Source organism: Pongo pygmaeus, chromosome 20 (genome assembly GCF_028885625.2).
Source record: "Pongo pygmaeus isolate AG05252 chromosome 20, NHGRI_mPonPyg2-v2.0_pri, whole genome shotgun sequence".
NCBI lineage: Eukaryota > Metazoa > Chordata > Mammalia > Primates > Hominidae > Pongo > Pongo pygmaeus.
In genome coordinates, this window is record NC_072393.2 from 58,898,263 (window position 1) to 58,920,816 (window position 22,554).

The 22,554-nt window shown below is 45.5% G+C and overlaps 1 protein-coding gene across 3 annotated transcripts in view; it reads right to left on the reverse strand.

Annotated features, from left to right (window-relative positions):
- LOC129019431 (zinc finger protein 611) overlaps positions 1-22,166 on the reverse strand; it is a 55,198-nt gene extending 33,032 nt beyond the window's left edge. For 2 of the 3 annotated variants that reach the window (XM_063658338.1, XM_063658337.1), the window contains exons 1-2: positions 1,554-6,836; positions 28-112 (exon numbers count right to left, since the gene is read on the reverse strand). The gene's annotated coding sequence lies outside the window, so the exon portion shown is untranslated. Of the gene's footprint in view, positions 1-27; positions 113-1,553; positions 6,837-18,944 lie in introns of those variants that run through there. The other variant, XM_063658336.1, reaches the window with a different exon arrangement.
- Positions 22,167-22,554: the final 388 nt, after the last annotated feature.

Here is a 22,554-nt window from a genome sequence, read left to right on the forward strand (position 1 = left end):
CACCATTATGCCCGGTTATTTACTTACTTTTTTGGCAGAGATGGGGGTCTCACTATGTTGCCCAAGCTGGTCTCGAACTCCTGGACTCAAGCAATCCCCTTGCCTCAGTCTCCTAAAGTGTGGAGATTACAGGCGTGAGCCACTGTGTCCAGACCCTCTTTCTTCATTACTGTGCTTCCCTCCCTAATTCTGTACATATCTCTCATTCTCTCCTTCTCTCTCTAGCTCTTGTTTTCTTTTCTTTTTCCCTGGGATTCTGCTCTTCATTTTGTACCCATCTCCTCTTCTGCTGTTTATCCCCTTCTTCCCTCTACTCATTCTCTTCCATCTCTTCTCCTCCATCCTCGCAACTTATTTAACCTCTTATTGCGCCTTCTCCTCAATCTTTCAATCGTCCTCAATCTCCATCTATTTCTGCCTCTTCTCCCATCTCTGCGCCTCCTCTGCTCTCCCTGTTAAATTCCCTCTTCCCTGATATACTCCCCTATCCCCATTCTGTGTCATCTCAGATCCCCAGGTGTCCTCCGTGCTGTGGTTCTCCCTCTGTTTTCCTTGCCACCAGCACCACTCTGCTCTGTCTGCCCTGGCTCCAAATCCCTCCCTCTCTCCCTCACTCTGATGAGCCTCCCTCTTTGCTGCCACTCCCCCTACCTTGTGATCCTTCATCTCTCTGTACATGTAGCTTTTCTCTACATTTCTCCAGTTGCTTTTCTCCTCCTGCTTTCTTAGGTGTTTTTTTTTTTTTTTTTCCCACTTCTGCCATCTCTTGGCATATCCCTCAGCAATCCTCTATTTTGCCATCTGTTATGGGCCTTTCTTATTCTTCTTTTCTCTGCCTCAGGTTTCCTACTGCTCTCTGTCTCCTGATTCCTTTGGCCCACACAATCGTAACACGGTTTGGAGTAAGACGCCTGCAGCCTGGAGGAGAGCATTTTCCAGGGCCTGGAGCTCCGCAGGCAAGAACACCCCATGCCACAGGACAGGCCCCTGGGACCTACCTAGTGCGTGTTCAATGAAAGCGGTGACTGCGGAGGGGAGACCTGGGGAGCAGCAGGCCCTGGCATGAGGAGGGAGGTGCGGGGCGGGGGCGGGGGGGGAGGCGGAGACGGCGCCTTAGGACAAGGATGGGGTCTGCAGGATCCCAGGACCTGGCAGAGGACTCGGCCTCCCCGGGACTGGGGCTGCGGTGCGGCGCTCCCGGGACCGACGAGGGGAAGGCTGGGAGGCCCCCTGGGCAAGAATCCACCTCGCGGGTGAAGACTTTAAAAAGCGCGGGGCGGGAGGAGTCAGAACAAGGTTCTGAGCAGGAAAACTACGCAATAGAAAGTGTATACATTGCCCTATAGCAGAAAGACCGGGGACGAGACCAGCCTCAGGACGACTTTAAACCCAAAAGGAAGCGACCCTCAGGCTCTCAAGGGGATGTCTCAATTTGCTCTGGGCGAAGGAAGATGCGGGAGAATTTCCAGGTCTGTGGGGACCCTATGTCCCAGGGACAGAAGCCCTGGGAACCTGGTTAGCGCAGACTTAATACAACACAGAGCAAAACTCACCGCGTCGATATGACCTACACTCCACCCTATCCGCTTCCGGGTTTGCGTTAATCTGCGCGCGCAGGACAGAAGCCAGACCTGGGCGGGAAGTGGGAGGTAGGCGGGGCCTGGGCGAGGTAGAGGCGGGGCGCGAGTCGGAGAGACCTTGCCTTTTAGAACCGGCAGAGGGCAGGGCCGGGGCGCGATCTGCGCATCTCTCAGCCTCGCTCCCAGCGTCTCTGTTTTCAGGTTTTGGAGGCGAAAGCGCCAGAAAGTCTGAGGCATAGTACAAAAGCCCTTTTGAGAGAAGAGAGAGACCCTCTGACATTGTTTTATATTCTTTTTATATTCAATAAAAACAACAGGAAGTAAAACCAAAGACAGGCAGCCCGGCGCCAGGACTGAAACCAGGCCTGGACCCACCTGGCCTAAACCTAGTAGTTAAAAATCAACTTATGATTTAGAAGCTGATGTTATGCATAGATTCCAGTCATTGTATAGAAGAACATTGTGAAACTCCCTGCCCTGTTCTCTTTCTCCCTGATCACCAGTGCGTGCAGCCCCTATCATGTATCCCTTGCTTGCTCAAATCAGTCACGATCCTTTCATCTGAAATCTTTAGTGTTGTGAGCCCTTAAAAGGGACAGAAATTGTGCACTTGGGGAGCTTGGATTTTAAGGCAGTAGCTTGCTAATGCTCCCAGCTGAATAAAGCCCTTCCTTCTACAACTCGGTGTCTGAGAGGTTTTGTCTGCGGCTCATCCTGCTACACTGTAATTGTCTGGAACAGGGATACAAACTAGAATGTGAAATGCAAAGCCCTGCCTGGGCGGAATGTACCATGTCATGCTGAGGGCCCACAGAACAGAATAGATATCCTCTCCCTTTCTATTGTCCATTCACTCAGGAAGGAGAGTCCACCCTGTGCTCAGCTTCAGAGACTTCCCTAAAGCCACTGCCTGGGATGCCGGACAGAGTGCTCAGGCCGAGGAGTGAGGTCACCACCTGCTGCTTAAAGACAGCAGAGGCGTGGGGGCGGGAGCCTGAGGTCCCAGCTCAGGCTGAGGAAGCGGCGGCGGGAGAATCGCTGAGCCTCAGGTTCCAAGCCAGCCTAAGCGACAAAATAACACCCACTGCCGCAGGTCTCCCTTCCTTCTCTCTCTCTCTTTTTTAAAAAAACTTTTGCAAATAAAATTTTTGATTGTGTGACATAGGGATCCAACGTTATTCTTTTCCATGTGGATATCCAGATAGTTGTCCTAGCACATTTGTGGAAGAGATTTATTACTTTCTTTTATTATTATTATTATTATTATTTTTGAGACAGAGTATTTCTCTGTCGCCCAGGCTGGAGTGCAGTGGCGAGATCTCGACTCAATGCATCCTCTGCCTCCTGGGTTCAAGCGATTCTCCTGCCTCAGCCTCAGGAGCAGCTGGCATTACAGGCGTACGCCACCATGCCAGGCTAATTTTTGTATTTTTGGTACAGATGGGTTTGACCATGTTGACCAGGCCAGTATCGAACTCCTCACTTCAAGTTATTTGCCTGCCTCATCCTCCCAAAGTGCTGGGGTTATGGCGTGAGCCAACATGCCTGGCTAATTTTTTGTATTTTTAGTAGAGATGGGGTTTCATCGAGTTAGCCAGGACGGTATCCATCTCCTGACCTTGTGATCCGCCCGCCTCGACCTCCCAAAATACTGGGATTACAGGCGTGAGCCACCGCGCCCGGCCAGAAATATTCTTTTTTTTTTTTTTTTTTGAGACGGAGTCTCACTCTGTTGCCCAGGCTGGGGTGCAGCGGTGCGATCTCGGCTCACTGCAAGCTCCGCCTCCCGGGTTCACGCCATTCTCCTGCCTCAGCCTCCCGAGTAGCTGGGACCACAGGCTCCCGCTACCACCCCTGGCTAATCTTTTTGGGTTTTTTTTTTTTTTTGTATTTTTTTAGTAGAGATGGGGTTTCACCATGTTGGCCAGGATGGTCTCGATCTCTAGACCTCGTGATCCACCCGCCTTCGCCTCCCAAACTGCTGGGATTACAGGCGTGAGCCACCATGCCATGCCACAGAAATATTCTTTGCGTCGCTTTTTAAATGTTGACAAAATATAATTGAAAACTAAAAAATCTTCTCCCAAATGAGAAATCATCTCCACGATGATAACAGAGAAAGAAATAAAAACCATTTTATGAATAAATAAGCCTTAGACCAGAATGTGATGGGAAATAGAGGCAAATAGCTAAAAGGTTGAAAAGAGAGAAAGAAACTTCACTGTTCTATACAACCCATTAAGGACATATTTTCAAGATAAACACTAATCAGTCCTCAGGGAAGAAGATTTAACAACACCCTTGGTCACACATAGTTCATCCTGGCTCTACTTGGTAATGGAGGTGACCATCTGTGTCAGCTAACTAGCATCATCCCGAGGGAGGGGAAGAAACCCTAACCCATGTCTTTTTGACAAGTGTGAGTTTTACAACATGGTGACAGGTGCCCTCTCTTCTGTCTTATTGCTCCTGCAATAAGACAGAAACTGACGTCAGCAGTAAATAATAAAATTTAAAATATATGATTAAGTACATAGTTAATGTGAACACAGAGCTTGAAGAAAGCCACCTGGAAACATCAACTCCAAATAAATGGGATCAGCATTCCCAAGTAGAGATGTTAAGGTTTCACACACATAGGGAAAGACACAGAAGCTTTAGCAGAATCACCACATTTTCCATTCAAGACCAGTGCATAGGCTGCAGCAACTTGATTGGTGACGATTTGATACACTTCAAGGAAAGTTACTTTATCACTACATAAGAAAGGACAATGCTCTGAGGAGGCCTTATCACTGGGGCTCTGTAGTCTTCCTAATTTTTTTTATTGTTATTGTTGTTTATTTATTTATTTTGAGATGGAGTCTCGCTCTGTCTCCAGGCTGGAGTGCAGTGGTGCAATCTCAGCTCACTGCAACCTCCGACTCCCTGGTTCCAGTAATTGTCATGGCTCAGCCTCCTGAATAGATGATACTACAGGCAGGCACCAACATGCCCAGCTAATTTTTGTATTTTTTTTAGGGACGGGATTTCACCGTGTTGGCCAGGATAATCACTATCTCTTGACCTCGTGATCTGACAGAATCAGTCTCCCAAAGTGATGGGATGACAGGCGTGACCCACTGTTCACGGCCAGTTTTCCAAATTATTTACAGAAAAACTCTTAGAAGTTGCGCCTGCATTCCACTGAACTCAAGTTGCATGACCACATTCCTCTTAAGGCTCAGAATTATTTAAAGGGCCATAGCATTAAATTGGAATCACTTGAAGTTTGAATTACTTAATTTCCTACTGAGACACAAGTGCTATTTCTGTTGTTGTTTGCCTTTCAAAGAGAGCTCCCAAGTCCTTTGGAAATACATTCCTGGGTCATTAAGCTAAAAAACGGTTTAGTTAGTTTCTAAAAAAATTCCATTTCTGTCTGAGTGCGGTGGCTCACACCTGTAATCCCAGCACTTTGGGAGGCAGAGGCGGGCAGATCGCCTGAGGTCCTAGTTTGAGGCCAGCCTGACCAACATGGAAAAAACCCTTCTCTACTAAAAATACGAAATTAACTGGGCATGGTGGCACATGCCTGCTATCCCAGCTACTCAGGAGTCTGAGGCAGGAGAATCGCTTGAATCCGGGAGACGGAGGATGCAGTGAGCGGAGATCACGCCATTCCACTCCAGCGTGGGCTACAAGAGGGAAACTCCATCTCAAAAAAAATGCTGTTTCAGAAGACAGAGAAAATTCATTTACACATTTTCTAAATAAATGTCCTAAGAAAAGAGACTACAGGAAAGAAAATCTCTTACTTTATTTTTGAAGGAGGAATTATGCCTCTCACTTATTTGCTTGTTTGTTTGAGACAGGGTCCAGCTCTGTCATCCAGGTTAGAGTGTGCTAGTGAGATCAGGGATCAGTGCAGCGTCCAACTCCCTGGCTCAAGTGATGTTTCAATCTCAGTGCCCGAAGCAGCTGAGAACACAGGTGTGCACCACCACATCTGTCTGATTTTTTTTTATTTTTAGTAGAGACGAGGTCTCACTATGTTGCTCAGGCTGATCACACACTCCTGTGTTCAAGCAATCCTCCGGCCTTGGCCTCTCAAAGTGCTGGGATGACAGGTGTGACCCACCGCCCCGAGTTCTGGCTTTATTTCCAGGAAATATGAAATTTTCCTCCACCTCCTGTGTATAATAGGCAGTTTTATATGTCACCTTTCTATTTTCATTATCCACTCAAACAACCCAGGACTTTGCTTGGTTTACCAAGCCATTCTAATTGTCAGTCCCCTTTGTAAGCAGTGCCCCACTCCACCCCTTTACCGAGGTACCTGGCCCGTACCCCATCCTGCCCTAGCCTGAGGGGAGCTCGCCCCGCCTGCAGGACGCGCGACTCTACCTGCTCAAAAAAGGCACCTTGCCTTAAAACTGTTTTCAACTTCGGAGAAAAAACGATTCAGCGTTCAGTACAAAATGGCCCACTACCAAATGTTGTTTTACCTTCGATTGTTTGAAATGCTAACTTAAAACGGGCAGGAAGCCTCCCTGTGATATTAGGGGTAATATGACGACACATCAGAAACAATCCACCAATCAGAACCCGGGGGATCGAGTGCTGGAGATCAAGAGGATGACAGCAGGCCACATCAGGGACCCAGCTGAGGAAAGAGCCCCGAAGCATCTCTGCCAGGTCCCGCCCTTAAGAACAACACCCCATTTCAGGCCCCGCCCCCAAGACCAGGATAAACCTCTGGCATCCCTGCACCGTCCCGCTGTCCAGACTGGCCTCCAGGCAGCCTCCTCCCTCTTGACTCACCCCAGGCCCCGCCCCCAAATTGTGGCTTCAAATGCATTACTAAGTCAGATACAAAATATCTCCCCTTATTGGTCTCCTTTTTCAGAATTTACCGGATATCTGTGCACATTAACATATATATTTCACACGTTGTTTCTCTGATCTGGTCCACAAAGAGCTGACATCCAGATGTGGCCCCTGAACCATCCAGGCTGCCCAGCAGCGCTGACACCATGGTGCCCACACCCCGTGTCCATCCATGTCTGGGTGTGAGCCCCTCCCAGGACCATGCCCAGTGGAGCTTCTTAAGAAGTTCTTGTCACTGGGTCAAAGGAGATGGAATCTCAGAGCAGATGAGAGGAACTGAGAAAAGGCATGGGTGAGTGCGAGTGAGCCTGTCAGGCAGGACGTTTCAGACTCAGAAAAGACTGGCTACTACAATACCTGGCATTTCAGAAAGGAAAGAGACAGATTAATCCACCGAGGAATCTCACTTCACCTGAGGAAGAGCCATGCCTGGCTCCTTTCCTTTCCTCTTCTGAGCTGCTTCCTCATGTAACATTAGTCTTTAGAAATCAATCCTAAATGTGAAAAATGAAAGGGGCCTGCCACTCCACACCTGTGGATATTTCCCATCAGGTGGAGATGAGAGACTGAGAAAACAAATAAGACACAAAGACAAAGTATAGAGAAAGAACAGTGGGCCCAAAGGACAAGCACACTCAGCATGTGAAGACTCACACCAGCGCTGGTCTCTGAGTTCCCTCAGTATTTATTGATGACTATTTTTACTATCTTTGTGAGGGGAGTGCGGCAGGGCAACAGGGTGATTGTGGGGAGAAGGTCAGCAGGGAAACATGTGTGCAAAGGAATCTGTATCATGAATAAGCTTAAGGAAATGTACTGTGCCTGGATTGTGGGGAAAAGAAAGAGAGATCAGATCGATACCGTGTCTATGTAGAAAAGGGAACTCGATTTTGATCTGTACTAAGAAAAACTGTTTCTGCTTTGAGATGATGTTAACCTGTAACTTTAGCCTCAACCCTGTGCTCACAGAAACATGCTGTATTGAATCAAATTTTAATGGATTTACGGTTGTGCAGGATGTGCCTTGATTTGTTTTGTTTCATTTTGTTTTTCTGAGGTGGAGTCTCATTTTGTTGTGCTGGCTGCAGTGCAGTGGCATGATCTCAGCTCACTGCAACCTCTGCCACCTGGGTCAAGCGATTCTCCTGCCTCAGCCTCCCAAGTAGCCGGGATTACAGGCGCTGGCCACTAAGCCCGGCTAGTTTTTGTATTTTTAGTAGAGACGGGTTTTCACCATGTTGCTCAGGCTGGTCTCGAACTCCTGACCTTGTGATCCACCCGCCTCAGCCTCCCAAAGTGCTGGGATTACAGGCGTGAGCCACCATGCCCAGCCAGGATGTGCCTTGTTAACCATGTTTGCAGGCAGTATGCTTGGTAAAAGTCATCGCCTTTCGCCATTCTCAATTAACCAGGGAGAAAATGCACAACGGAAAGCAGCAGGGACCTCTGCCCAAGAAACTCTGTGTTTTGTCCAAGGTTTATGCCCACTGAGACAGCCTGAGATATGGTCTCATGGGATAGGAAAGACCTCACCATCCACCAGCCCAACACCTGTAAAGGGTCTGTGCTGAGGAGGAGTAGTGAAAGAGGGAGGCCTCTTTGCAGTTGAGATAAGAGGAAGGCTTCTCATCTGGGAGGAAGTGAGGAGCACCTCTGCCCGGCTGCCCCATCTGGGAGATGAGGATCACCTCTGCCCGGCCGCCCCATCTGGGAGGTGAGGAGCGCCTCTGCCTGGCCGCCACCCCATCTGGGAGGAAGTGAGGAGCGCCTCTGCCCGGCCGCCCCATCTGGGAAGGGAGGAGCGCCTCTGCCCGGCCGCCCCGTCTGGGAAGTGAGGAGAGCCTCTGCCCGGCCACCCCGTCTGGGAAGTGAGGAGTGCCTCTGCCCGGCCGCCCCATCTGGGAGGTGAGGAGTGCCTCTGCCCAGTTGCCACCCTGTCTGGGAGGAAGAGAGGAGCACCTCTGCCTGGCTGCCCCGTCTGGGAGATGAGGAGCACCTCTGCCCGGCCGCCCTGTCTGGGAGGTGAGGAGCGCCTCTGCCTGGCCGCCACCCCGTCTGGGAGGAAGTGAGGAGCGCCTCTGCCCGGCTGCCCCATCTGGGAAGTGAGGAGCGCCTCTGCCCGGCCACCCCGTCTGGGAAGTGAGGAGTGCCTCTGTCTGGCCGCCACCCTGTCTGGGAGGAAGTGAGGAGCGCCTCTGCCTGGCTGCCCCATCTGGGAAGTGAGGAGCGCCTCTGCCTGGCCACCCCGTCTGGGAGGTGAGGAGCGCCTCTGCCCGGCCACCCAGTGTGGGAAGTGAGGAGCATCTCTGCCCGGCCGCCCTGTCTGGGAGGTGAGGAGCACCTCTGCCTGGCCGCTACCCCATCTGGGAGGAAGTGAGGAGCGTCTCTGCCCAGCCGCCTGGTCTGGGAAGTGAGGAGCGCCTCTGCCCGGCCACCCCCTCTGGGAAGTGAGGAGCGCCTCTGCCCGGCCACCCCCTCTGGGAAGTGAGGAGCGCCTCTGCCCGGCCACCCCGTCTGGGAGGTGAGGAGCGTCTCTGCCCAGCGGCCCCGTCTGGGAAGTGAGGAGCACCTCTGCCTGGCCGCCCTGTCTGGGAGGTGTACCCAACAGCTCCGAAGAGACAGCGACCATCGGGAGCGGGCCATGAGGACGATGGCGGTTTTGTTGAAAAGAAGGGGGGGAAGTGTGGGGAAAGGAAGGAGAGATCAGATTGTTGCTGTGTCTGTGTAGAAAGAGGTGGGCATAGGAGACTCCATTTTGTTCTGACTAGGAGAAATTCTTCTGCCTTGGGATGCTGTTGATCTATGGCCTTTCCCCCAGCCCCGTGCTCTCTGAAACATGTGCTGTGTCAACTCAGGGTTAAATGGATTAAGGGCGGTGCAAGATGTGCTTTGTTAAACAGATGCTTGAAGGCAGCATGCTCTTTAAGAGTCATCACCACTCCCTAATCTCAAGTACCCAGGGGCACAAACACTGCAGAAGGCCGCAGGGACCTCTGCCTAGGAAAACCAGAGACCTTTGTTCATGTGTTTATCTGCTGACCTTCTCTCCACTATTATCCTATGACCCTGCCATATCCCCCTCTCCGAGAAACACCCAAGAATGATCAATAAATACTAAAAAAAAAAAAAAAAAAAAAAAGAGGAAGGCTTCTGTTTCCTGCTCATCCCTGGGAATGGAATGTCTCAGTATAAAGCTGACCATTCCCATTGGTTCTATTCTGAGAGAGGAGAAAATTGCCCTGTGGGCGGGGGTGAGATATGCTGGCAGCAATACTGCTCTGTTACTCTTTCCTACACGGAGATGTTTGGGTGAAGAGAAACATAAATCTAGCCTATGTGAACATCGGGGTACAGTTTCTTTCCTTGAACTTATTCATGATACAGATTCCTTTGTTCACATGTTTCACTGCTGACCTCTCCCCACCTGTTGCCCTGCTACACTCCCCTCTCTAAGATAGTAAAAATAATGATCAATAAACACTGAGGAAACTCAAGAGACTGTGCGGGTCCTCCGTATGCTGAGCCCTTGTCCCGTGGGCCCACTGTACTTTCTCTATACTTTGTCTCTGTGTCTTATTTCTTTTCTCTGTCTCTCATCCCACCTGATGAGAAACACCCACAGGTGTGGAGGGGCTGGCACCCTTCACTGGATGTGCACATAGGCCAGATTTATGTTTCACTTTACACAAACATCTCAGCATACCAAAGAGTCATGGAGCAGTATTGCTGCCAGCATATCTCACCTCCAGCCACAGGGCAGTTTTCTCCTATCTCAGAATAGAAAGAATGGTCAGCTTTACACCAAGACATTCCATTCCCAGGATGAGCAGGAGACAGAAGCCTTCCTCTTATCTCAACTGCAAAGAGGCCTCCCTCTTTCACTACTCCTCCTCAGCACACACCCTTCACTGGTGTTGGGCTGGGGAATGTAAGGTCTTTCCTTTCCCACAAGACCATATCTCAGGCTGTCTCAGTGGGTGGAAACCTTGGACAATACCCAGGCTTACTTTGGCAGAGATCCCTGTGGCTTTCTGCAGTGCCTTGTGTCCCTGGTTAATCGAGAGTGGAGAATGGCATGACTTCTACCAAGCATACTGCCTGCAAACATAGTGTTAACAAGGCACATCCTGCACAGCCCTAAATGCATTAAACCTTGATTCAATACAGCACATGTTTCTGTGACACAGGGTTGGGGCTAAAGTTACAGATTTATAGTATCTCAAAGCAGAACAGTTTTGCTTAGTACAGATCAAAATGGAGTTTATGTCTTCCTTTTCTACATAGACACAGTAACAATCTGATCTCTCTTTCTTCTCCCCATAAAAAAAAAAAATGAAACTTCATGTTAGAAATGACTCATTCCCTTCCTGGGGCAAAAACCCACAGACAGGAGAGATCTCACCCTGTAGAAAGATGGTCCTCTGCTTCCCACTGCACCAGCGATCATGCAGAGATAAGAAAGTCCCACAGGAAGACCTACAAGTGTATATTTGACCCAGGTCTTCAGATCTCACTCCCTTCCTAGAAAACCCCCACACACAAGGTAGCAGAGGGGAGCTGGGCTGGATTGATCTCCCCTTCAGGGCACAGAGTCGTCCCTCATCCCTCATCAATCCCCATCTGGAGGACAGCCCCTCACCTCTCCGTGGATCACAGGCTGAGCTCCGCCCTCAGAAATGGAGGACACAGAGCTTCCATGCTCAATGCGATACACAGATGACAAGCACCTGGGCCACTGCAGGTATTACTGAGGGTGGGTTCCATCCCATCAGAATAAGAATCCTTGTTAAAGCAGCACAAAAGCTCTATTTGCAAAATGTTGTGCACTCTAATGTGAAGCCAGGGTTGAGCTCCACTCAGAGGGGGCGAGCCCAGCACAGCCCCAAGTTCTTGCTCTGCCCTCCACTTGGGGCCTTGTGCTCACTAGGATCCAGACAGTGGATGACAAAGGCACAAAAGTAATCACACAGAACAGGCAAGATAGACCAGAGGTGGTGTGAGGGTTGGGCTGTGTGAAAGGAAAATAAATTTGGGGACCCCAAATCACTAAGCAAAAGGGAAAAGTCAAGCTAGGTACTGCTTAGAAAACCAGACTCGCCTTCTATTCAAAGTCACCGCTCTGCTCCCTGACATACATGCATATCTGAGTGCTCCTTTGGCAATGCTAATCAGAAACTCAAAAGAAGGACCCAGCAAAGTGTCTCAGGACTGTAATCCCAGCACTTTGGGAGGCCAAGGCAGGCAGATCACTTGGGGTCAATGGTTCAAGACTAGCCCGGCCAACATGGTAAAACAACATCTCTACTAAAAATATAAAAGTTATCTGAGCATGGTGGTGTGAACATGTAGTCCCAGCTACTTGGGAAGCTCAGGCAGGAGAATCGCTTGAATGCAGGAGGCAGAGGTTGGAGTGAGCTGAGATCCTGCCACTGCATGCCAGCATGAGCCACAGAGTGAGACTTCATCTCAAAAGAAAAAAAGAACCTCAAGAGATCACAACCATTTGTGCCTCAGTTATCTGTGACCTGGAAGCCCCTTCCCTGCTTCAAGTCTCCCTGGCTTTGTTTAAAGTTGTCCCAACTTCCCAGACCAAACCAATGTGCTTGTTACTATACTGACTGATGTCTCCCTAAAATGTATAAAATGAAGCTGTGCCCCGTCCACCTAGGGCGCATGTCATCAGGAATTCCTGAGGCTGTGCCATGGGTGCGTCCTCAACCTTGGCAAAATACATTTTCTAAATTAACTTAGATCTGTCTGAGAAGTCCTGGGCTCACAGCTGCAATGTCAAATGCGGATCTGTGTGAGATCACAAAGGATTCCACGGAGAAGGTGATACCAGAACAAACACCTAGGGAAGAAAGGATGCCTGTCACTTGCAGCTGAGGGGACAGAGAGTCCTAGGCAGAGGGACAGCTCAAGTGAAGGCCCTGAGACAGGAGCAATCTCAGCCCCAGGAAGAGGAAAGTGGCCCGTGTGGGTGGAGCAGTGGAAGAAAGGAGGACACAGGTAGGAGATGAGGTCAGATAGGTCCTGGGGGCACAGATCCATAGGGACAAGGTCTTCAAACATTTTTCTCCCACAACCCAAAAGAATATTGAAAGCCAACTCTGATCCCCGCTACTCGAGAGGCTGAGGCAGGAGAATCGCTTGAGCCTGGGAGGTGGAGGTTGCAGTGAGCCAAGATCACACTGCTGCACTACAGCCTGGGCCACAGAGCAAGACTCAGTCTGAAAAACAAACAAGCAAGCAAACAAACAAACAAACTGAGCACTAACCTCTCGAGAAGAAAAGCCACACACTGTATTTTGCCAGTCATTTCAGGGGTCAGTGTCACTGTGACTGAGCTCTTCCGGTCTTATTCCTAACCTCTATGTTAAGGGGGGGCTCACTGAGGCTCACAACGGGAGACATTTCACCAAGTTATCCTGAGAAGCTCTGAGGTGAGTAAAAAAGAGGTGTGGCTGATTCCCACGAGATGGCCTGGAAGGGCCAATAGGCTGCACTGGTCTTCCTCCTCTGGAAAATTGCAAGACCAGACGGGAGTCGTGGCTCAGTCAGGTAATCCCAGCACTTTGGGAAGTTGAGGCAGGCAGGTCATTTGAGCCCAGAAATTTGAGACCAACATGGGCAACATGGGAGTCTGATTTAATAACTATATTTCCTACAACTAGCATATAAGGGGGCTTTACACAACTTTGCAAAGGAACTGTTAGACTGGAATTTATGTTGATAGTACAAAATGTCTTACAATCTCGTTTCTATAGCTTGATTTCCAGACCAAATTTTAATGCAGTATGAGGCCACAGTAAGCCTCTATAATTTTGGATGTTGAAGACCAGAAACAGGACTTATTATCTTTGTTCTTGGAGTAGAGATTTTTTTTTCTACCCATTAAAAATTAGTAGAAAGACTAATTTTTTGTGCTTATGTTTGTCTAAACTTTTTGTTAAGTCACTATTAATGGCTGGACTCACTTGTGCACTGGGACACGATTGAGTTTGTCCTGTGCAATTGTGGTAGGATTGACCTCGAGGTGCTCAATCTATAATAGTTCCGTATTTATCATTTTGTAATATCACCACACTATTGGCCGCACATTTTTCCCAAACTAAAACTTTTGTGTCTTTTGATCCTTCGGGAATTTTTTTGGGGTAAGACTTTCCTTTAGGCCTAAATTTTAATGATCTTTGATAAGAAAAGTCTTGTAAATAATTTACCTGTGGCCTGAGTGACATTCCACTTACCAAGTGATAAGTAAATCTACTGATGGTACCGACAGTAGGTACTTCTACCAACCAATTTTGGATTGCAGGCATTAAACATCCTGGTATCTCCCTAGGCAAATAGGATGATAATGATACCCAGTGGAAATATTTATTATCATTTATTTTATTCAGGTTTGGCAGGGGAACGATCATCTGTGGTGCCAGGTACCCATACACTATTATTAACATATACTTCAATAGGATTATCCATCTATGTGACTGCCCAAATTAAGGGTGGGAAAGCCACAAAGGCCCAGTAAGTATAACTAGCTGTAGCTGCTCCTGCAGGAATGGGAAGACTTACCACCGTTGATACAATCATCAAAGCTGCAAGCAGCGTGTTCTCTGGAATTTGTGTCACCTTTGTGTTCTCTAGGCTTTTTTAAGCTAACTGTGTCAGCTTTTAGATTGTGCCCAAGTTGGCAGCTCTGCCTTCTTGGTGGATGGCAACTTTATCTGTTTTTTTGACATCACCATTTTGTTTATCTTGTGAGTCAATGGTGCTCGATTGCGGTGTTTCCATGTCTGTGGAGGCGCTTTTTTTTTTTTTTTCATCTCTAATGGGTTTATTGTAGAACTTTAAATGTTTAGTGGGCATCTAAACAGGAAGCTGATTTTCTCCTGGTGAAACCCAAGCAAAACCTCTCCCCCAAGTTACCACCTTCCCTATTTCTCATGTCTTATTTTTGTTGTCTTTTTATCAAATCAGTTTTCCTTTATGTGGGCTGTTCTTTTTACCAGTAAGATGTTGTTCTGCAGAGGTAGTAGTCTGATTTTTATAAATGTTTAAAACATTTAAAGTATACAGTGCTAGATTAAGTTGCATCTGAGGAGTGGTATACTCCTTACTGTCTCCCCCTGCTCTTTGTTTAACTAATTGAGTTTTGAGTGTTCTATTAGTTTTTTTTAACTATGGCCTATCCTAGGGAATTATAGGGAATTCCTGTTGTATCTGTAATTTTCTACTGATTTAAGCATTTTTGGAAAGCTTTACTATAGTATCCTGGTCCATTGTCAGTTGTAATTTTTTTGGAACTCCCATGACAGCAAAACAAGATAATAAGTGTTTTTTAACATGGGAAGTACTTTCTCCTGTCTGGCAAGTTGTCCATATGAAATGTGAACAAGTATCAACTGTTACATGGACACATCATAATCTTTTAAATGAAGGTACATGTGTGACATCTATTTGCCATAATGCATTAGGACATAGACCTCTGGGATTAACTCCTGCCTCTTGAGTGGGCAGGTGTAGGACTTGACACTGGGTGCGATGTTGTACAATATTTTTTTCCTGTTTTCATGTGACATCAAATTTGTTTTTTAATCCTGCTGTATTTACATGAGTCAAAGCATGAAGTTTTTGTGCTTTTATGAATGCAGATGATACCAGTAAGTCAGCTTGTTTATTTGCTTTAGCTAAAGGCCCTGGTAAATTAGTGTGTGCTCAAATATGAGTAATATAAAATGGGAAATTTTTTTTTTAGTTTGCTGTAATAAACTGAACATCTTGTTTAACTGATCATCTATGCTATATTTAATTAGAGCTGTTTCAACAACCTTTATAGCCTGCACTACATATGCAGAATCTGATACAATATTAATAGGTTGATCAAAGTCTTATAACACTGTAATGACTGCAACCAACTCTGCTCTTTGAGCCGATTGATATTGAGTTTTGATGACTCGCTCTTTTGGCCCTGTGTAAGCTGCTTTTCCATTGCTGGAACCATCAGTAAACACTGTCAGAGCATTTTTTAAAAGTTTATGTCTGGTAATTTTAGGTAAAATCCAAGTAGTCAATTTTAAAAACTGGAAGAATTTTGTTTTTGGGTAATGATTATCAATAATTCCCACAAAATTAGTAAGACCAATCTGCCATGCACCAGAATTGATAAAGGCTTGTCTAACCTGCTCTTTGTTTAAAGGAACAACTATTTTGTCTGGTTCATTTCCACACAATTTTATTATTTGTAGTCTTGCCTGACCAATTAATGTAGCTATTTGATCCAAGTACAATGTAAAAGTCTTAATTGTATTGTGAGGAAGGAATGACCACTCCACAAATCAGTATTTTGAACAATGATGCCTGTCGGAGAATGTGCAGTAGCAAAAATCAAAAGTTGTAGTGGGGCTAAGGGATCTATTCTATTTATTTGTCCTGACTGAATTTTTTCTTTTACTAACTTAATTTTTTTTTGTTGCCTCTGGGGTTAATATTCTTCTACTATTTAAGTCTGGGTCTCCTCTTAAGATAGAGGAGAAATTTGACATGGCATAAGTAGGAATGCCTAGAGTTGGCCGAATGTAATTAATATCTCCTAGCAATTTTTGAAAGTCATTTAATGTTTTTAATGTGTCTTTTCTTATTTCTATTTTTTGTGGCTTAATTTTTCTATTTTCTATCTGCATCTCTAAATAATGAAAAGGAGTAGAGGTTTGAATCTTATCAGATGCTATTGCCAGTCTTGCATGGCAACCTCTGCTTGCAGAAATGTGTAACAGTCAGTTAATTTGTCTCTCGTTTCTGCAGCACACAAAATATCATCAACATAATGAATAACAGTCTGAAAACTTATCTCTAACTGGTTGAAGAGCTTGACCTACAAAAGTCTGACAAATAGTTGGACTATTAAGCATTCCCTGAGGTAAACAGTTTCCACTGAAACCTGGTGGCTGGTTCCTTATTATTTATGGCTGGTATAGTAAAGGCAAATTTTTCAAAATCTTTCTCTGCCAGAAGAATGGTAAAAAAGCAATCCTTTAGATTAATTATAATTAAAGGCCAGTATTTTGGGATCATGGCCGGAGAGGGCAACCTGGGTTGGAGAGGCCCCATGGGATGAATTACGGCATTTACGGCTCTTAAGTCAGTTAACATACACCATCTGCTGGATTTTTTCTGAATTACAAACGCAGGAGAATTCTAAGGAGAGAAACTGGGTGAAACATATCCTTTTTTAAGTAGTTTTTTAACTATTTTATGTAGCGCCCCCAAATTTTCCTTAGGGAGTGGCCACTGTTTGACCCAGACAGGATGCTGCAGGGTGAGTCTGAATTGCTCCTTCACCATAGTGAACTGTAAGTTGGGCAATAATGGGCACAGCGAGCCAAGTTGCAGTGAGCCTAGTTTCAGGCTCTCTCCCCCAGCACTCACTCAGCTGAGGAGGAGGTGGCCATCGTGGTTTTAGCTCCTGTGGCCCTGATGGTTCTGGACCTTTTTCTTTTAACTTTAATGTTTCAGGATATATTACCTCCTGTAATTGATTGTAGTCAACATTTTGCTGTGACCGACCCATTACAGACTCTGCTACATATTTACAATGTGAACTTTCCATTCCTTTCTGGGATTCTGTCCCTGTCTCTTCTTCACAGTCTATTACATAGCTTTTAGGACCATCAGAAACTGGAACACTCTCTTCTCCTTTTGAAACGGTTTTAAAGCTGCTTTAATAATGGCCCAATCATTCCATACTGTAAGTGGGATGAGTTTACCCTCCCTACTTCTCTGTTTTAATTCTTTGCCAATTTTTTCCCAATCTTTTAGATCTAAAGTTCCCTGTTCTGGAAACCATGGGAAGAATTGTTCTATTGTTTGAAATAGCTTGCTTAGATTTTCTGTAGAGACTCTAACTCCCCCTTTTCTTAAAAGAATTTTAATAAAGCTGAGATGAGAGGCATATTTTCTTGTAGTTTGTCCCATTGTTACCCTGGCTTTTTTCGAGCGCATGAGCTTACCGCAAGGCTGACCGTAGAAGTACTTGGGAATCTCTCATTGACTTGTCCTCAATGATCATGCTCAAGCATACCTTTACCTTAGAGAAAAACCCCACATTGGACCCCAGGTGAAGGTGGCCAGCCCCTCTACACCTGTGAGTCTGTTTTGTCAGGTGGGATGAGAGACTGAGAAAAGAAATAAGACACAGAGACAAAGTATAGAGAAAGAACAGTGGCCCCAGAAGACCGGTGCTCAGCATATGGAGGTCCCGCACAGGCACTGGTCTCTGAGTTTCCTCACTATTTATTGATCACTATCTCTACCATCTCAGAGAGGGGGATGTGGCAGGACAATAGGGTAATAGTGGGGAGAGGGTCAGCAGGAAAACATGTGAACAAAGATCTCTGTGTTATGAATAAGTTAAGGAAAAGTGCTGCGTTTTGATGTGCACACACACAAACATTTCAGTGCATTAAAGGGTAGTATGGTGCCAGCATGTTTTACCTCTAGCCCTAAGATGGTTTTCTCTTATCTCAGTAAATAGAACATACAATCAGATTTTACACTGAGACATTTTATTTTTAGGGATGAGCAGGAGACAGATGCCTTCCTCTTATTTTAACTGCAAAGAGGCCTTCCTCTTTTATTAATCCTCTTCAGCACAGACCCTTTACGGGTGTTGGGCTGGGTGACAGTCAGGTCTTTCCCTTCCCATGAGGAAATATCTCAGGATATCACATGGGGAGAAACCTTGGACAATACCTGGCTTTCCTAGGCAGAGGTCCCTACAGCCTTCCGCAGTGTATTGTGTCCTTGGGTACTTGAGATTAGAGAATGGCAATGACTTTTAACAAGCATACTGCCTTTAAGCACTTTTTTTAAACAAAGCACATCTTGCACAGCCCTAAATCTATTAAACCTTGAGTCAACACAGCACATGTCTCTGCAAGCAACAGGGTTGGGGCTAGCATTACAGATTCACAGCATCTCAAGACAGAAGAATTTCTCTTAGTACAGAACAAAATGGAGTCTCTTATGTCTACTTCTTTCTACATAGACACAGTAACAGTCTGATTTCTCTTTCTTTCCCCCACACTTCTTATCTTTTCTACCATCTGACCATTTTGTTCAGATCAGCTGAACATAGTGTGACTGTGACACACAGACTGAGGGTGCAATTCCAGCTAAACATCCCCTTAGGGGACCAATCAATAATGATTCCATAAGAATCATTGTGCAGTACCTCTGCCTGTTCTGCAATGCAATCTTGCTAAACAAGTACATTCATTTTTTCTAACTGGGTCCAATCCTGTTTACAAATAGGTTTTTGAGGGTGGTATGCCTCAATTATAGGAGCAGATTTATTATGGTAAATACTGAGATCAGAAAACATGTGTAACTGTGTCATACAGTGATTTACATCCAGGCATTATTAGCAGCTAAGATTGATAAATATGTCTAATAAGTATAATTGTTCTCTGTGTCAGCCTTTGTTGAAGGAATACTCACAGAAATGGTGATCACCGCCATCATAGCTACCATTAAATTATTCATTGTGAGTGGTTGTCCTGCTTTCCTCAGGTTTTCTTCCTCGATCTGTGACAGCTTCTTGATCTGTCTCCAGGTGGGTGGCTGTGTTCGATGGGTGTTGCTCGTGACAGTTGGGGAACTCCTCAGCACCAGCCTTGACATGGCTGCAACCGGGGAGTCCTCAGGATCCTCCAGGAATCTCTTCCTTGGCATCTGGCTCATGATAAGGTTTCAGGTGTCTTGATGGTATCCAAATTGGCTGTTGATTTGGCCTGGAGAAACACAAGCATAACCTCTACCCCAAGTTATTATTTTACCTATTTCCCAAATTTTTGTTATTGGGTCTCTCCACCAAATCACTTGTTCTGCTTCTGTCTTTGCAGCCAGTTTCTGTAGATGCTGTTCAGCTGCTGATAACATCTGGCCATTGGGCAGGCTCAAAAAATTTAAAGTTAATAGTGCTAGATTCAGTTGCATCTGTGGTGTTCTGTATTCTCTGTCTCCCCCTTTCTGCTTTTGCAACTGCTGTTTCAGGGAGAGATTCATTCTTTCCACTATGGCTTGTCCTTGAGAATTGTATGGGATACCAGTAATGTGTTTAATATTCCACATAGAGAAAAATGTAGCTAGAGCTTGGCTAGTATAGCCTGGGGCATTATCTGTTTTTATAGAAGCTGGAATGCCCATCACCACAAAACACTGCAAAAGATGACGTTTAACACAGGCAGAAGACTCTCCTGTTTGGCATGTAGCCCAGACAAAGTGAGAAAAGGTGTCCACACATACATGTACATAAGCTAGTCTCCCAGACGAGGGAACATGTGTGACATCCATTTGCCAAAGAGAGTTAGGTTCCAATCCTCGAGGGTTAACTCCTCCTGTAAAAGATGAGGAATGTACCGTTTGGCAAGTTGGGAATTGCTGGATAATATTTTTAGCTTCTTTCCAGGTAATGCTGTATCTGCATTTGAGACCAGAGGCATTAACATGGGTTAAATTGTGAAAATATCTAGCATTAGATATTGCATTAGCAACTGAGAGATCAGCCATTTGATTCCCTTCAAAGGTCCTAAAAGAGGTATATGAGCCTAAATGTGAGTGATGTAAAAAGGGTGCATTCTATTTCTAACTGCTGTTTGCAACTGGGTAAATAAAGTCGTCAGTTGTTCATCTGTATGAAACTGTAATTGAGCATTTTCAATTAACTGTGTGGAATGAACAACATATGAAGAATCAGAAATCAATTAATAGGCATATCAGAAGCAGTCAATAACTCAATTACAGCTACAAGCTCTGTTTTTTGAGCTGAAGTATAGGGCGTCTGAAAACTTTACTTTTTGAGCCAAACTAAGAAGCTTTACTATTACTAGGCCCATCTGTGAAGCAATGAAAATGCTCAGCAGGCTGCAGGTTGTTTACTGCAGGAATTGTAAATGCAAACCATTCACAGTTTGTTCAGCTAAGGGGATAGTAAAGAAACAGTCTTTTAAATCTATGACTATTAAAGGCCAATTTTTGGAATTTTAGGAGAAGGCAATCCTGGCTGTAATGCTCCCATAGTTTATATAACTGAATTGATAGCTCTTAAGTCAGTTAACATTCTCCATTTACCTTTTTTCTTAATTACAAAAACTGGAGAATTCCAAGGGGAAACTGTTGGAGCTATGTGCCCATTTTCTAACTGTTCAGTAACTAATTTCTCTAAAGCCTCCAGTTTCTCTTTACTTAGTGGCCACTGTTCTATCCAAATTGGCTTATCTGTGAACCATTTTAAAGGTATAGGTTCTGGAGGCTTAACAATGGCCACCATTAAAAATGGTATCCTAATCTTTGGCGGGAAGTTTTTAAACCTTGCAAATTTTTTTCTAGTCCCGTACCAGGGACATACCCCATTTCATGCATCATATGTTGACTTTGAGGGCTATATAATTGTTCTGGAATTAGAACTTGGGCTCCGCATTGTTGTAATAAATCTCTTCCCTATAAATTTATAGACACAGAAGTTATATTGGTTGAATAGTCCCAGGTTGTCCATTGGGCCCTTCACAATGCAAAACAGAACTACTTTGATATACTTCAGGGGCTTTACCAACTCCAACTATGTTCAATTGAGCGGGTGGAATTGGCCACGTGGATGGCCAGTGCTGTAGAGAAATGATTGAAATGCCTGCTTCTGTATCTACCAAACCTTTACATTTCTTTCCCTGAATAGCTATTTCACAGGTAGGATGTTTACCAGTAATTTGATTGACCCAATAAGCTGCTTTGCCTTGTTTATTTGTGCTTCCAAATCCTCCTGTTTGTTTAATTTCACTTTTTCCCATTCCCACATATGGCACAATCAGGAGATGTGCTATACGCTCTCCTGTCTCTGCTTTCCAGGAAACAGAAGTAGATATAACAATTTGAATTTCCCCATTGTAATCTGAATCCATGACTCCTGTATGTATTTGTACCCCTTTTAAACCTAAACTAGACTTTCCTGAAAGTAATCCTATTGTACCCACTGGCAAGGGCCCACAGACTCCTGTTGGGACCTTTTGTGGGGGTTCCCCAGGCAGAAGTCTCACAGCTTTTGGGCAGCATAAATCTACTGTGGAACTATGGCTATGGTGGGGGACAGACATTGTACAGGGGTGAGGGAATGGCCTGAGCTGGAAATGCCCCAGTTTGGAATGGGGCCTGGGATGGGCCCCTCATGGCATTTCCTGAAATCAGATTCCCATCTTCATCAAACTTAGAGGGACACTGATTAGCCCAATGTTTTCCTTTTTTACATTTTGGACATATATCAGGATCAGCAGTTTTCTTTTTTCCCCTATCTGGCAGCCTGACTCGCTGATTTTTTCTACATTCATTTTTAGTATGACCATGCTTCCCACAGTTAAAACAAGCACCAGGAAAGGGAGTATTTCCTTTCTCCACTCTCAGTCCTGCCATTGCCTGTGCCAACAAGGCAGCTTTATGCAGATTACCTCCGATACCATGACAGGCCTTGACATAATCAACCAAATGTACTTTCCTTCTAATAGGTCACAGAGCAGCCTGGCAATTGGGATTACAGAGTGAGACTCCATCTCAAAAAAAGAAAAAAAAAAAGCATTGTCAAAAGCTAATAACTGCAACACTATATCCTGAGCAGCTGAATCTGCAATCATCTTTTTAAGAGACTCCTGTAACCAAGCTGTAAAATCAACGTATGGTTCTCTTGGTCCCTGTTTTATAGCACTAAAGGAAGGGTATTGTTCTCCATCTGAGGTGATTTTTTCCCAAGCTCTAATGCACACTTCTCTAAGCTGTTCTATGGCATCATCCTGCATGACCAGTTGTGCACCTAAACCAGCCCAGCCGCCAACCCCCAAAAAGTTGGTCTGCAGTTATATTAATTTGAGGTTGGGCCTCGGCATTGTGTGCAGCCTGAATGGAAGCTTCATCTGCCCACCAAGTTTTAAATTGTAAGAACTGAGCAGGAGTTAGATAAGCTCAACTAAGAGAGTCCCAGTCAGTAGGTATCATCTGACTGGAAACAGCAACATTCTTAACAGTCCCATTACAAAAGGAGAACCTGGTCCATACTGATTTACAGCTT